The sequence below is a fragment of the Vipera ursinii genome (assembly GCF_947247035.1).
Source record: "Vipera ursinii genome assembly, chromosome: 5".
NCBI lineage: Eukaryota > Metazoa > Chordata > Lepidosauria > Squamata > Viperidae > Vipera > Vipera ursinii.
This window is the reverse complement of record NC_139518.1, coordinates 40,264,172-40,281,542: the sequence shown is the minus strand read 5'-3', so window position 1 is coordinate 40,281,542 and position 17,371 is coordinate 40,264,172.

Below are 17,371 nucleotides of genomic sequence, written 5' to 3'. Positions count from 1 at the left end.
TTTGAACCAATTTGGAATGGAATATTGTAGAGATAATGTCAGTAACACTTCTAATTTAATTGGCATTTGATGGGAGATTATTTAAATTTGAAGAGATTTTTACATTGCCTATTAGGACCGGAAAGCATTCAGAAGATGTGCTTTGCAAATTGTGTTAGCACAAATGAGTAATTTGAAGTATTAAAGCAGAGACATGATAACATTGTTCCAATATTTGAGGGGCTGCCACAGAGAAGAGGGGATCAACCTATTTTTCAAAGTACCCGAAGGCAAGACAAGAAGCAAGGACTGGAAACTAACCAAGGAGAGAAGCAACCTAGAATTAAGAAATTTCCTGACAGAACAATAAACCAGTGGAACGGCTTGCCTTCAGAAGTTGTTGGTTTCCATCACTTTTAAGAAGTGATTGGACAGCCATTTGTCCAGAATGGGATAGTGTCTTCTGTTTGAGCAGGGGGTTAGACTGGAAGACCTCAAAGGTCCCTTCCAACTGTTGAGCCCCGCGGGCCCGACATTCAGCAGGGGGGTTGTGGCCGGCTGGAATGCCCCACCCACGGGTCCTCTCCGCCCACCCTGCGGCAGGGGGGTCGCAGCCAGCAAGCACGGACCTTACCGTTCCTGCCGTGGACACGCCGCCCGTCAAGTCCGGGCTACCTGCACATTCCCGGCCGGCTGCGCCTGTGTTGAACCACCCCGTGGATTCCTGGCTGGCTGAGAAGGGTGTGCCTGTGCAGAACTCTTGAGCAGGCCCTCGCCCGATGCTGGACTACCCCGTGGATTCCCGGCTGGCTGAGGAGGGTGCGGCTGCTCAGAACTCTCGAGCAGGCCCTCGCCTGACGCTGGAGGCCGTGCCAACGCGACTGGTGCTGGGTCCTGCACCGGCACGGGAGTGCCTTGCCGGCAGGAATGCCAAGGACTAGCTGCTTGTCCCGGTCCCCCATATTGCGTGGCTGGAGCCCGGACTCACAGAACGGGCCTGCTTGACCGGGGCTGTGGCGGTGCCAGGGACCGTGGGGGGTGGTGAGGTGTCGGGCCCAGGGCCGTGAAGGGAACATCCTTGGGTGGGAGGTGGTTGCTGCAAGCGGTGATGGTGGGGTGCGGGGCTGCGGTGCTAGGGTTTGGTGGGCACGTACCTGGCAGGAGGAGCATGCCGAGCTCCAGGGAAAGGTGGGAGCCAAAGGGAGCAGGCAGGGAGGGGTGGAGTGTAAATAGGGAGAGAGGCGGATGTTTGTTTGGGCGGGGTGTGGGTGTGTGTTCCAGGCGGCTATTTAGCAGCGTTGGATGCGGGTAGCAGCCAACGCTGACTTTGCTCTTTCTTTGTTTTGCCGTTTACTCGCAATAAACGCAATCCCTTGAGAATCGTTACCCGTTCCGGCTGTGCGTTTTTCCTGCTTTCGCGGACGAGGGTGACACCAACTCTGTTATTTGAAAGCTGTAACTTTCTTAGGTTTATCTAGCTGGTTCAAAAGCAGTATTTAATTGATTGTGCAGCTGCATGTACATACTCCACTTATGGGCCAGGCTATGATTACACATGCATTATGGGCCAGGCTATGATTACACATGCATGTAGAATTAGGGAAGAACATTGCAAAAAATGGAATTGCTTTAACACATAATAGGAAAAGATGAATAATGATACAAGTTTCCGGTGTATCTACTTCGGCTGTACTATGAAGCTGTGTCATCTTGAAATGAGGACACTTTAATAATTGCTTTCATAATGAAGGCAAACAAACTAATACATTCACTTTAAATTGTACTTTGTTAAATGTGTTTTTGATGATGCAATATGCCTACTATTGGAAATGCATGATCCAGTTGATTATTTGGAAGGAAGAAAACCTATTATCTGGCATAATTTCCCTGTACTAAATTTAGTAATTACCTAACCAATTTTGAAATAAATTTAGTAAATGACATCATGATGTATCTCGCTGTTCTTTTCTGCCAACTTAAGCCTTTGGTCAAGAATGTATGATGGTACCTTCTGCATTGCAAAAAAAACACAACAACAACCTACCCACTATGCTTTTTAAAGAGATCATTAAACTTGGTTCTAAGGTAAAGGTAAAGGTTCCCCCGCACATGCGTGCTAGTCATTTCCGACTCTAGGGGCCGGTGCTCATCTCCGTTTCAAAGCCGAAGAGCCAGCCCTTGTCCGAGGACTTCTCTGTGGTCATGTGGCCAGCATGACTAGACGCCAAAGGCGCACGGAACGCTGTTACCTTCCCACTGTAGTGGTCCCTATTTTTCTACTTGCATTTTTTGAATTGCTAGGTTGGCAGAAGCTAGGACGAGTAACAGGCGCTCACTCTGTTGCGCGGCACTCGGGATTCAACCTGCCAAACTGCCAACTTTCTGATCGACAAGCTCAGCGTCCTAACCCACTGAGCCACCGCGTCCCATAAACTTGGTTCTAGAGAAAGAAAAATGTTAATGTAATGGACACATGAGTAATTCTTTAATCTATATTTTCCACCCCTCTGTTCAGAATGTTTGCCTATGGTTTTATTGTTTTAATGGTTGAAAAGGATATAAAAAATTCTTCTGCCTAGCAATGAGACAGTGTTAGGACACAACAACAGGTAAAATAATTAGACCTAAGTTCCTCATATTGGTTTCCCCCCTCTTCCTCTTTGAAAGGAATAACTGCTGTATTAAAGGTGTTGGAACTACATAAAACAGTTGAGCTTCAGGGCAGGGCTACTCCCTGGATTCAGGCTGCCTTGTTATATTTGGCCTGGCTCTCACCAAGTCACAATTATCAGCGTGATGAGAAATATGTGTGTTCTGCAATCCTCCTGGTATGTTAGCTTTGAAGTTCCTACATGCACTGGAATTGACACCTGTCTGTAAATATTTTATTTCTCCTTTTGTTTGCATATTCCGTCCACATATATAGGAGTCGGAAAATATAAACTCAAGAGTTATTGGTTTCATAAAAGTAATGGATTGTGCTGTTAATACACTGAACTGAAAAAAAGCTAGTGGTGGCTAATAGGTTTATCTACTGGCCTTAATTATAGTTTTTGTGGGTTTTTTTTACTGGATGAAAACATTCCAACTCATGCCAACGCCTGAAGAACGGCAACTACAAGTAAACTTCAATGACCTGGGGCAAATGTATTGCAGAGTATGGGTTATACGGAGGCTTGTTTATTAAATAAATAGCCTGGCAAAATGTCTCACAGAATTCCATACTGGTATCAGAAAAAAATCTGCTTGTTTTAAATTGCAACATAAACTTGTTCTGTAATTTAATAAAAGGGTTTTCAAAAGAACAGGCTTTTTAAAATGATCCCTATCACAGAAGGACAAGCTTTTTAATTTACTGGTTAACAGAATTAAAAACCCACAGAATAATCAAAGCACATATAATGGACTCTTGCACAAATTCTCCTGAACAAAGAACATGTTTTAAAATGATTTTTCCCTAATTACTACTTAACATTCCTAGTTTAATGAGTGAGAGTGAATCTGACTTAAAGCTTCAAGGAAATCTCCTGCATCTTACCTTTTCCTGCTGTTGGATTCCAGGGCATTGTGCTAATGCAAGCTTTTCTCAATGTTTACTTGGTTAGCCCTGAAGAATAGTGCTAGGTATTAAAAGCGATACTAAAAGAGATTTGTACAAGGAGATTCTGTAGATCTCATTTAAAATAGCCAGTCCTTGTACTAGCTGACTTTTCTTTTTCAGGTCTCTAAATCTATGTGTAGATATCTCAGAAACAGCCTCATAAGAAATATGGCAATTTTCTGGGTAGGAAAATTGTTTAGTTTTTCATAGAAGTATATAAACATTAAGGCAGAGGTCCCCAACCTATGGGCCATGGCCCACTACCGGGCCATGAGTGGCTGGCCAGTGCGCATGCGCATGTGTGTCTTCTCACCCCCACTTGTGGCGGCACTAGCCTTCCCCTAACCCTCGCACCTGTGCTGGCAGCCCCATTTGCAGAGTGTGCATGCTCGCGGCCCCATTCACACACACGCACGTACAGCCACATTTGCATGGGTGCACATGCGTGCATAATGGTGGCTGCCCCTCCCTTTCTCACCAGGCCACCAACCCAGAAAGGTTAGGGGCTCCCACATTAAGGCATTATAGCAAGAAACCCAGCCTGGTATCATGCACATTCCCCAGTCATCCTGACTAGTAGAAGATGTCAGAAAAGAATGAGATTTACATTTTGGTAAGCCATGATTTGTTTAACCATTAACCAATATATCAAAAATTTTCATTCAGAATATATGAAAGCGCACTATTTAATAATACATCAATATCTTCTGCCTAGTGAGAAAAAAATAGCAATATCAAATAGCCTGCACTTTTAGAGAGTGATGTTCGCTGATATCATATGCTGCATAAGGAAAGGAATGTGTGTACTTAGTCTCTAAGAGAAATTTCACAAACTGATGTTTTAGCTACTTCAGACACATGGTGGTGCTTACAGCTTGAATAAATGAAACATTGTTCCTTAAAGGGGGGGGGGAAGAACCAGCTGCTATAAGAACTGAGCTAGGCCCAGTTCTTTTAGGATTTATTTTTTTTTATTATTATTTCTTTGCTCCTGGCTGACCTTGATTCTTCATTACCCAAAACCATTTACCAAATGTGCAACTGCATGAAATGAAGTGACTAATGAATTGGAACTCTTCACAGGTAAATCAATTTGTCTGAAAAATCTATGGAGCTGCATTTCTACAATATCTTTGTAGCAGAGGCAGCGCCGAAAAAGGGGTTAGAATGCTCATAACTGTCCCTACTACTCTGTTATGGACTCCAAATTAGATCTGAAACTTCTTCAAAGGTCTTGGAAATGATTTGTCTGGTCCTGTATATTTAAATTTGTTAATAGTAGCCAGGTGCTGCCTAATAATCTCTTTTCTTGTCTTGAATTGCCATTCTCTGTTTTTGTCAAATGATTTGGTTAAGTCTAACTGAATTCTTTTTTGGGGGAATGCAAATCCTACCATCATCTTCTAATATTTTCCCACAGGTGCCGAGTTTGCTTTTTAAAACACAAACAGCATTTCACTGATTCAAATACAGCAACTACATCCAATTGGATGATCTTCATGTCTGTATCAATTGTGTCCTATTGCCTTTGCTTTAAGGGATTGTGATGGGCCAGCTGTTAAAAACACTGAGCTTATCAGCTGGAAAGGTAACAGCCCATGTTCGAGACCCAAGCATCACATGACGGGTGAGCTCCCATTACTTGCCCCAGCTCCTGCCCATCTAGCTGTTTGAAAGTGTGCAAATGCAAGTAAATAAATAGGTATCACTTTGCAAGTAAGCATTCCGTGTGCTTTGACATATAGTCAAGCTGGCCACATGACCACTGAAATGTCTTTGGACAACACTGGCTTCCTCAGCTAAGAAATGGAGATGAGCACCGCCCCCTAGAGTCAGATACAACTGGATAGGGGAAACCTTTACCTTAATCTTTACCTTTTCTTTGGTCTTCTGAACTTGCCATCAGTGTTAGGTAGCACAGGCGAGGGAGTAGGGTGCTCCTTGTAGAAATGGCCATACGGCCATTAATAAGTGGTATTTATTAAACTCATCTATAAGGTCACCCATTTCACACAAAGTGACTCTGTATGGCTTATTCGATTAACATTTCACAATATACCCACCAACCCTCCTCAACCCATCCCCATGGTGGCAGCAAGCACAATCACACCAGCCACTTGACTGGCTCCCATGTCAATCCTGGGTCTTCAAGATCTTCCATAAAAATATCAAGATGGGAGCCAATTGTATCTCTGGTGGTATTCCAGAGTAAGAGAGCTACCACAGAGAAGGCTCTTCTTCTGGGTCCCACTATATGTACTTCCCTGATAGATGGGACCTGTAACATACCTTGCATCCTGCATTTTGTCTGTTATTAATGCAACAGCCATCTACTACTCGAGTATATCATTGCTGAGGTGGTTGATAAGGGAGATGCCTAGTTATCAACCGAGCATAAGCATCTCCACAGCATGCAAAGAGCATTCAGCACTTTTGATCATTAGCCATTTTCTTTCATTCACTCTTGACATAATCAAAAAAGTCCTTTTGCTGTTTTTGGTTTCCCTTGCAAACCTAATTTTCTTTTAAAGATGTATGATTATGTTCCAATTTCTCTTTCTGTAGTATCTTGAAGCCCAAAATAGCGTGCTTACTCAATTCCTTTAACCAGGTATTTCCTTTAACCTCAATTTACTCAATCTCTTTAACCAGCTCTTCACTATTAGTTCTATTATTTAGGAATTAGTTATGAAATTCAGAGCACTTATTTCTTCAACTTTTAGAGAAGTATATAGTTGTTACAGACATCCATTAAAAATGTAATAACATTGATACAGTGAATTAGTTTCTACAGCAAAGATAAGTAGTAGCAGAAACACCAAAGTTGGGTTTTGTTTACATATTCTTTATTCTTTTCTATACCTGGAAGTAGTTACTTGTCAGTGCTTGCTTCAAACTGATTATGTGTGCTGTGTAACATGTAAATGCTGATTAAATGGATAGGTTCTAAATAATAGTAAAGCTAATTCCATAAATCCAAGGGAGCTTTGGGATTGTGGTTGCCTCTACCACCACACATCATCAGCTCATTAAGTGAGCTAAACCATATATTTTACAAAAGTAATATAATGAGGCTCTTTCGGTTAGGCAAAACAGCTTTTTGAGCATGAAAAGGAGGACGGAAACTTGCAACAAAGAAATAAGGGAAAGGATTTTTTTTCACTTCCTCAAATAAAGATTTTGGAATAGTTGTAAGAAAAAAATTGTGACTTCTTGGTAAACAATTTTGCCAGGGTTTCTTCCTCTCTCAATATACCTTGCCCAAAAAAGGGTCCATGAGTGTTATTCCTGAAAGTTTTGGGATTTGTAGTGCCCTAATATTTGGGAGAGACCAGGTTGGGAAAAATTGCTATATGCTGAATTCACAGATTGCCCTGAGACCATTTTTAACCATGACTTGTAGAAGAGGCCCCAGTGATTAAATTGTGTGTTAAAAGCCATTAGGTTCAGACTTCTTGCTAAGCCAAACTCAAACAACTTCACTGTAGCTTTATTGTACTGTGAATCAGGCCCTAAAAATTATTGTGCCATAGAACAGGAGTCCCCAACCCCCAGGTCGTGATCCACTACTGGGCCGTGGCCTATTTACAACTGGGCCATGTGAACAGTGGGACAGCACGCATGCACACACATAGCTGGACTCGTGCGAGTGATGGGCTGGCATGAATGCCTGCGCTCACAGCTCACACAATGCACCTTGCACAGCTGGGGGGGGAGGGGAACCAGGCTGTGCAAGTGGTGGGCTGGTATGTGTGCAGCTCAACTAGTCGAGCTGTGTGTGCATGCATGTGGACACTGGCCTGCTGCTCTCATGAATTGTGCTGCTCGTGTGCAAGGGCCCACTGAGGCCTGGTTCCCCTTTCCCTGCCAGCTGGGCCGTCAAGCCTCAAAGGTTGGGGATCACTGCCATAGAAAATGAAATCTGTACCATTAGCCAAATTCAGTCTGTTGCAGTAAAAAATTCAAATAATTTTACAGCCTTTTGTTGCAGACCAATATTTGTAAGAGGCCAATAAGTAAAATAGTTTTCATTACCAGAGCTGATGAGGGCTTGACATGCTATTAGCAAGTTCGTCTCCATCATGATCTCTTCTAACCGGTTCCTTCAGGTTTTTTATGCTACACTTATCATTGTTGTAACTGAGTACGTCCATCTTGCAGCTGATTGTCCTCATCCTCTTTTTCCTTCTTCCTTTCCCAGCCTTGTGGACTTCTCAAGGGATCTGCGTCTTCACATTAGGTATCCAAAAAAAAGATATTTGAAATTTGGTTATTTGTACCTTGAGAGGGACGCGGTGGCTCAGTGGGTTAGGACGCTGAACTTGTCGATTGGAAGGTCGGCAGTTTGGCGGGTCGAATCCCGAGTGCCGCGTAGCAGAGTGAGCGCCTGTTACTCGTCCCAGCTTCTGCCCACCTAGCAGTTCGAAAGCACGTAAAAATGCAAGTAGAAAAATAGGGACCACTCCGGTGGGAAGGTAACAGCGTTCCGTGCGCTTTTGGCGTCTAGTCATGCCGGCCACATGACCACGGAGACGTCCTCGGACAAGCGCTGGCTCTTCGGCTTTGAAACGGAGATGAGCACCGGCCCCTAGAGTCGGAAATGACTAGCACGCATGTGCGGGGGAACCTTTACCTTTACCTTACCTTGAGAGAAACTTCAGATTCAGTTGATCTATGATCCATTTGTTTATTTGGTAAGCAATCCATAGTATACTTGAGAACCTACTTCCAAACCAATGTTCAAATGCATAAATACTAATCTGTCCTCCTTCTCCATAATCCAGCTTTTAATTCTGCATAGTTTCACAGATAAAATCATTGACTCTGTAGGTACAGATGCATCTGAATATTTTTTCCAAGCCCTTCATTGCTACTCTACCAAGTGTTGGTCTGTGGAATATTTGACTACCGGTTCCTTTACTAGCATGATTTCTTCTGTTTCTTAGTGATTGGCAGTTGCTTTTTATGTTCATCCTCAACAACATTTTTAATTTTATTCCATAGTTCCTCTGGTATCCTATCAATAAAGGTACAAGATTTCAAAGCAATTTGTGATGTTCTTCTTGAAAATGGTGGACATCAAGACCATAATTAGGAAAGTGGTTGGGGTTTTTTTTCTTCCACTTTAGTTTGGGTTGGAATTTTCACATGACAAGTTTCTGATCTATTCCGGGGGCAGTCCCTAGCCACATCTTTGCTGTTCTAGCTGAGCTTTTCCACCTCTTTCTACCAATAATATACAGGGAGTGCAGAATTATTAGGCAAGTTGTATTTTTGAGGATTAATTTTATTATTGAACAACAACCATGTTCTCAATGAACCCAAAAAACTCATTAATATCAAAGCTGAATATTTTTGGAAGTAGTTTTTAGTTTGTTTTTAGTTATAGCTATTTTAGGGGGATATCTGTGTGTGCAGGTGACTATTACTGTCCATAATTATTAGGCAACTTAACAAAAAACAAATATATACCCATTTCAATTATTTATTTTTACCAGTGAAACCAATATAACATCTCAACATTCACAAATATACATTTCTGACATTCAAAAACATAACAAAAACAAATCAGTGACCAATATAGCCACCTTTCTTTGCAAGGACACTCAAAAGCCTGCCATCCATGGATTCTGTCAGTGTTTTGATCTGTTCACCATCAACATTGCGTGCAGCAGCAACCACAGCCTCCCAGACACTGTTCAGAGAGGTGTACTGTTTTCCCTCCTTGTAAATCTCACATTTGATGATGGACCACAGGTTCTCAATGGGGTTCAGATCAGGTGAACAAGGAGGCCATGTCATTAGATTTCCTTCTTTTATACCCTTTCTTGCCAGCCACGCTGTGGAGTACTTGGACGCGTGTGATGGAGCATTGTCCTGCATGACAATCATGTTTTTCTTGAAGGATGCAGACTTCTTCCTGTACCACTGCTTGAAGAAGGTGTCTTCCAGAAACTGGCAGTAGGACTGGGAGTTGAGCTTGACTCCATCCTCAACCCGAAAAGGCCCCACAAGCTCATCTTTGATGATTCCAGCCCAAACCAGTACTCCACCTCCACCTTGCTGGCGTCTGAGTCGGACTGGAGCTCTCTGCCCTTTACCAATCCAGCCACGGGCCCATCCATCTGGCCCATCAAGACTCACTCTCATTTCATCAGTCCATAAAACCTTAGAAAAATCAGTCTTGAGATATTTCTTGGCCCAGTCTTGACGTTTCAGCTTGTGTGTCTTGTTCAGTGGTGGTCGTCTTTCAGCCTTTCTTACCTTGGCCATGTCTCTGAGTATTGCACACCTTGTGCTTTTGGGCACTCCAGTGATGTTGCAGCTCTGAAATATGGCCAAACTGGTGGCAAGTGGCATCTTGGCAGCTGCACGCTTGACTTTTCTCAGTTCATGGGCAGTTATTTTGCGCCTTGGTTTCTCCACACGCTTCTTGCGACCCTGTTGACTATTTTGAATGAAACGCTTGATTGTTCGATGATCACGCTTCAGAAGCTTTGCAATTTTAAGAGTGCTGCATCCCTCTGCAAGATATCTCACTATTTTTGACTTTTCTGAGCCTGTCAAGTCCTTCTTTTGACCCATTTTGCCAAAGGAAAGGAAGTTGCCTAATAATTATGCACACCTGATACAGGGTGTTGATGTCATTAGACCACACCCCTTCTCATTACAGAGATGCACATCACCTAATATGCTTAATTGGTAGTAGGCTTTCGAGCCTATACAGCTTGGAGTAAGACAACATGCATAAAGAGGATGATGTGGTCAAAATACTCATTTGCCTAATAATTCTGCACTCCCTGTAGTCAAATTGATTTCTGTTTGCTTGGTTTGGTGAAGTCTCTGTATATTAGTGTACCTTTGGTTGTTTGAAAAAAGTGAAGAAATAAGGTTTTCTATATTATTCTTATGCTCCATGTTCCCGCTGTAATATTTTTGCAGTTTTGGATTTTCCTTCAATATCAGCAACAAGACATTTGGAAAGCTTTAATGTAGCTGGATCATAAACATTAGTTATATAAAAATATCTTCCTCAGTAGCATGTTGAATGCCATCTGGCTTGAAGTTCTTTCATATTATACTATTCATGTGGTTTTCTTGAGAAAATGCAATCATTCACCTGCTGCCTAACACAGTCCCTACTTGTTTAGTGGGACAACTGGGCTGTCTTGCACACTGGGGAAAATTCTTGAGTGTCAAACACTCCTGTGTTCTTTTGCTCATCACCTAGAACACTCTTTGTCCCCTGCCATGCTGAATCAGCATACCAGGCCTTGTGATGGTTGTGGAGTTTTCAACCAATATATAAGTCATGGTTTGTAAGACGTATTGGTTGGCTTCATACAACCTACATAAACATAACCAAATAAACCATGACTCATAGATTGTAAGAATCCAATCACTAAGTGTATAAGGAAGATTCCAAACCAAATGGGCAAGGCAAATTATCACACCATTAAATAAAGGGCACTAGCTTTTAGTAAATAAACTCCTCCCAAACAAGTCATATATGTTGATTAGGTCATGGAGGAAAGCTTTGGCATTAATATTTACAACAGAAGATACTTTTTGTTAAAAATATATGAGCCTTTCAACCCTGGGACAAATAGCCTACCCTGCACCTGTACTCTATGGCTAACTGATTTTAACTTTTTATATTAACCTGTTATTAGAATTGTTGGCTTTCCTGTGACTGTGGTACCTCAAACACCACATCATTAAATTGCAGGATTCTTTCTGAAAAGTTGCAGTGATAGCTGCCAATCTGGATAACTTGCAAAGACCAATGGACACATTCCCTTTTCAAGATTACAAGTCATTGTAACTCATTTGTTCTAGAGAAGCAGTAAAATCAAGATCTTGCATTCATATTTTGCTTTCAGTTATGATAATGAAAAAGAATTAATTCCTCTAATAGCGAACTTCTGTGATTGAGTGCTGACTGATTGGGAGACAAGTTGGTCCCCTTAAGGAACAAGAAATTTTGGCATGCTTACAACAATTTTTTTCTAAGGCCCAATATAATATTCATGATATAGTTGTGGATTATCTACCGTCAAATCCAATAATAGGCTTCACATTCAGGAAGGTTCTTTCAGTCTTTGATTTGTTAAACAGTTTTAAAGAAATTTAATAAATGTGATGGTCATCATCATAATCTAGTCTGGGAGATGTAGCTTTTTAAAATTGTTTTTGAGAGCTATAAGGGATGTAGCTAGGACAGATATGTAATTGAAATGAGAAGAACTAAAATAAATTTTTGTTTCTTTTCACTCTAAAGGGTCATAAAGAATAAAATGGGTACTCACTTTTTCCTTTTGTCCTACATGTCAAAATCTACTACTGAAGTAGGCCATGGAAAAATACAAAGAATACATATGAATGTTGCATGTCGTAACTGTGAGGTCGGACATAGAAGCGAGAATACCCGTGTATTAGGTAGAAGAACAACAAGGAAATGGAAAATGTCAAGCCACAAGGTAACCCGTGGGTCACACTCAGTCAGGCAGCATAAACTTTTGTTATAGCTAACCACATATGTTTCGCTTGTAGCTTACCACAAGCATGCACAGGAAACATGGATGCTCGCAAGACACCTGCAGCCTTCCTGGAAACAAGGATGCACGATATTTTAGCTAAAAGGGCACAAAGCAAAGGGGGGCTTAAAGTTCATGTAACCAATCAGAGTTTATAAACGCATCTACGTGTTTGGCTGTTTGTGAAGACCATATATGTGTATGCTTTTCCTTGAAACAGGGTTCAGATTGTTCAGTACGAACTGGGTCTGAACCTGCGCAATAAATATTTTCTACTTGTCCTGGAATGCTGACTCAGTCTGCCTTATTTCCTACTACACTACAATTTGTAAAGATTTTTAAATATTTTGAAAATGTGTTTTAATGTGGCTTAAGGCATGTTACCTCTTAGAAGACACTCAAGACCCACCAAACTGAGGCCCAGCCACTCATGATGTACTATGGGAGAAGCAAGATAGGTTTTGCAGCCCCTGGATTGCTGACTGTGCTTTAGGTTAATACATTTTCTGAGGTAATTTTGAGGTCTTAGTTGCTTATGTCAGGCCCAAAGTAACTTTCTTTCTATTTTGTGTGCCAGCCAACTCTGTGAAACTAAAAATGTTTTACTCACAAGGCAGGTTTTTATTTTCCTTGTAAAAACGATGTGCTTCCCTTTAGGCTTTGGGGGGGCGGTGTCTTCGGATAAATTCTCCTGCAAACCACTCTCAGGATTGCTTTCTTGTTAGCAACCATAAAAAAATTAAAGCACATTCCCCTTTAGTCTATTGAAAGAAAATGATTTGGGAGGCCTAGTCAAATCTGCATATTACATAAAATTTGTGGGTCTAGCTCTTTCAAGAGCCATTAAGATTATGGGCTTGGTGATATGTAATTAGTGCTAATTATATGTTTTGCTATGTTATTATACTGTATATTCTTCCGTTGGCATCACATGTCTCAATTGCTTCTGAAGCCCTGTGAGTGACTGCCTTGGCAGACATCAAGGACTAAACACTCATTGGCAGCAGGGAACTGATTTCATATAAGCGTTATGAAATAGTAAGGTAGAAGTTTAACTTATGCATTTTGATTTTTCTGTTCTCAGGATATAAGAAAGTGAATTATGTGACTGCATTTGCTTTCTGGAACTGTCCATATTATCAGAAGTGTTAGAGTGATGTAATAAAGGATCAGAGAATGCAAAGTAGCTAATACACAAGTGCTTTAGAGCATCCAAAGACATGAGTAGCATCCCAAATCTCACATCTCACAAAAAAAATGATCTTGTGAATTGAAGTCCAAGATTTAATGAACAAGTTATCCTTCCTCAACATATTTACTAATAACCTGTTTCAGGTTGCTACATCTTACAAGTTAGTCACTACTGCTAAATGAACTTATAGTATTGTCAGGCATTTCATGCCATAGAAATCTCTAGTAATAGTGTACTGTCAGCATTATAATTTGTGAATCTCATACTTAAGCGCAGAGCAAATTTCAGCCATCCATATGCTGAACTATAGCTTTTATAATCCCTATTAGGCAGGGCTAATGGGAATGCCCACCCACGGTTTAGCATAAGGTAAACAACCTCAAAGATGTCAGAACCATTCACTAATATCAGCTTGGTTATATCAAGAATAAACTTCTGTTTGTATTATTTCAATCCATACTAATCTTTGGTTCAACTTTTACAATATTTCACATTAATTTGTTCAAAAGCATACTGACTGCTCTCAGAAAACTGTATGGAATATATTTTTGTATAGTATAAAATACAAGCTTTAAACTTGCACCATCTCCTGGAACCAACTGTTCAGTTTAGGATGGACTCATTGTAACATCATGCTTAAAAGCATTTTCTTCGCCTGATTTGGAGCTGGGTTACCCAATGCAAAAAATGCATTCGAAGGTGACCATTTTTAAAACTTTTTCTTAGGGCTACTAAACCTCATAATAATTCCCATAATTGCATGTGTCCATTTTTGTCTAACCCAGGCAAGGGAATGTTTCCCAAAATGACAGATTACTGCAAATCAAAGGCAAGCTATGATGATCCAAATTAATCAAAGTTATGGCTACTACATGTCAATGCTGTGTTGGAAGAAAAGTCTCCATCATGGTTCCATCCAAGCTGGGAATAAACATGGCAGCTGCTTTGGGGAAAAGGTTACAGTTTATTGCAGAGGAAAGCCAGACAGAAAGATGGTTCCAGCAGAAAAGAAGGGCTGACCAGATGTAGGGAATAGGTTTTTATACCCTCTGGATCCTTTTGTTTGGACTTGCTTCCTGTTCCTGTTTAAGACTATTTCCTGTGTCATAAACTTTGGACCTGAGTCTGAGTGTGCTCTTCTGGCATTCTGATGGTGATGGGTTAATCCTATTGTGTCCAAAGGCCATGTCCTGCTTCCAAGGGGCTGGGGTATGTAGATTTTAGGTGTCTTTGTCTTCTTAATGTTCTAGCCCCAACCTTCCTGATGGCTTACATTTGCATGTCTATAGAACTGGTTTTCTGCTTGGGGGGAGGAAACCTGAGACTATTAAGAAAACTGGGCATGCTTTCCTGGTTCTTCAATATCTTTTTAGGAAATATATTTTTCTGCCCTTTTAATATTTCCTTCTCTGGGGAACTGACTTCCCACAGCTGCTAACATTGGATGTTCTTGCTTTGACAACAGATGAAAATGCAGACATTTTCTCTATGCTTTTAGAATTAGTTGATGCTGGGAGGGGGGATAGGGATGAGAGTCCAGCTAGCCGTAAAAATAATAACTCGACCGTGGGAACCCAAGGACATTGGGCCCAGAGCTGACAGTGTTTTGGCAGGCTGGAGAGCTGGAGAGGAAGTCAGTGCTTCAAGCTAATTGGGGAATGTGATTTATGACTGTTTATTGGAGGTGGAAATTGTACTTTGTTACATTATATCCAGGGGAGGGGAATTTAGTTTTGGGGTTCAACTATGTAGTGCCAATACTTTGTTTCCCAAATACAAGATTCTTTAAGGTAAACAATGCCTCAAAGTTCTTTTGAAGGGTTTCATCTGTCGGAACCATGACACCACAACTATTAGTAACCAGTATTAGTGGGTAGAATCCAAGAGCACTCAGAAGTTCAAACATCCATACATTTCATCATACAATCAAAAGGAGTGCCTGTATCTTTGAAAAAAAGTATTCATGTTTCCAATAAATAAAAATCAACAGGTTTAACTGAATGCCCAATTAGTGAAGAAAAGACACTATTCTTAATTTACTAAGATTCCTTAAATAGGAAATAAAATATTCTTTGTACATGCCTCTCGCCTCTCCTGTTCAACAACTATATGAAACCGCTGGGTGAGATCATTCGTGGTTTTGGAGTTGGGTATCATCAGTATGCTGATGATACCCAGCTTTTCATTTCGACCCCAAACCACCCCAGTGATGCCCTCGAAGTGATGTCCCGTTGCCTGGAGGCGGTTCAGGTCTGGATGGGGAGGAACAGACTTCAACTCAACCCCGACAAGACTGAGTGGCTGTGCATCCCGGCATCCCGGGATATTCAGAATATTCCACCTCTCTCCATGGGGGGTGAGTTTTTACCCCCCGTAGATAGGGCTCGCAACTTGGGAGTCCTCCTAGATTCGTGGCTTACTTTGGAAGATCATATAATGGCTGTGACTAGGGGGGCTTTCACCCAGGTTCGCCTGGTGCGCCAGTTGCGGCCCTATCTAGACCGGGATGCCCTGTGCACGGTCACTCACGTGCTCATGACCTCTCGTCTGGACTACTGCAACGCTCTCTACATGGGGCTTCCCTTGAAGACCACTCGGAGGCTCCAGCTGGTACAGAGTGCAGCCGCGAGAGTTGTCTTGGGAGTTTCCCGGTACTCCTATGTTACACCTTTGCTCCGCGAGCTGCATTGGCTACCAGTTGTCTTCCGGGTAAGGTTCAAGGTTTTGGTAATGGTTTTCAAGGCCCTACATGGCATGGGTCCGGAGTACCTCAGGGATCACCTGCTGCCGGCGTCAACTTCCCTCCACCCTGTGCGTTCCCACAGAGAGGGCCTCCTCAGGGTGCCACCGGTCAGAGAATGTCGGCTGGTGGCCCCCAGGGGGAGGGCCTTCTCTGTGGGCTCCGGATGGCACCTGACCTTCGCTCCTTCCGACGCGGCCTGAAGACCTACCTATTTGAGCAAGCCGGCCTGGCCTGATGGGGGATGTGCTGGGGTTTTTATTGGGGATTTTTATTACTCTACTGTTTTTAGCTCGGGCTCTTATTTAATTCTTTTTTAATTTTTTAATTTTGTATTTTTATGTGCCCTGTTCACCGCCCTGAGTCCTTCGGGAGAAGGGCGGTATACAAATATAATAAAGATAAAGATAAAGATAAAGATAAAAAGGTAAAGGTAAAGGTTCCCCCGCACATGTGTGCTAGTCGTTTCTGACTCTAGGGGCTGGTGCTCATCTCCGTTTCAAAGCCGAAGAGCCAGCGTTTGTCCGAGGATGTCTTTGTGGTCATGTGGCCGGCATGACTAGACGCCAAAGACGCATGGAACGCTGTTACCTTCCCACCGTAGTGGTCCCTATTTTTCTACTTGCATTTTTTACGTGCTTTCAAACTGCTAGGTTGGCAGAAGCTGGGACAAGTAACAGGCACTCAGTCTGTTACGTGGCACTCGGGATTCGACCCGCCAAACTGCCGACCATCTGGTTGACAAGCTCAGTGTCCTAACCCACTGAGCCACTGCGTACATGCATACCTGACTTAATTTTTAAGTTCTCAAAATGCCAAAATTGTCATATGGCAATTCCCATATGACAAAATAAGAGAAATGTAAGAAGAGTCTGTTGAATAGTGACATTTTCTAGTCACCGAAAAGAAGTGAATGGAAAACAAATACACAAGCTTCATTTCAGAAGAGTTAGAGTTAAATGGGGTAGGGGAACTTTCATGAGAATATATTGGCAGTCCCCTTCCCCACCCTGGAGGCGTGTTAGTATGCAGAGGAAACAGACCAAACTAGAATCAGTATGGAGTGATGCCAAAAATGAATTTGCCCCTTAAACTGACTGCATGCTATTTCCCCTGCCTTTGTTAAGCTAGCAATTAATACTTGGGAACACCCTGTAAGAATCCTATATATGGAAGAAATATGGCAGTAATCTCTGTATTATTTTTTTTAAAAAAAAACCCACAGTAGAACGCTAGAAGGTAAATGCTCTAATTGTTCTGCTGATGGATATGACATTGTAACAATCTGGAAGTGGAGAGGCCTGATGTTTAGACACGCATAA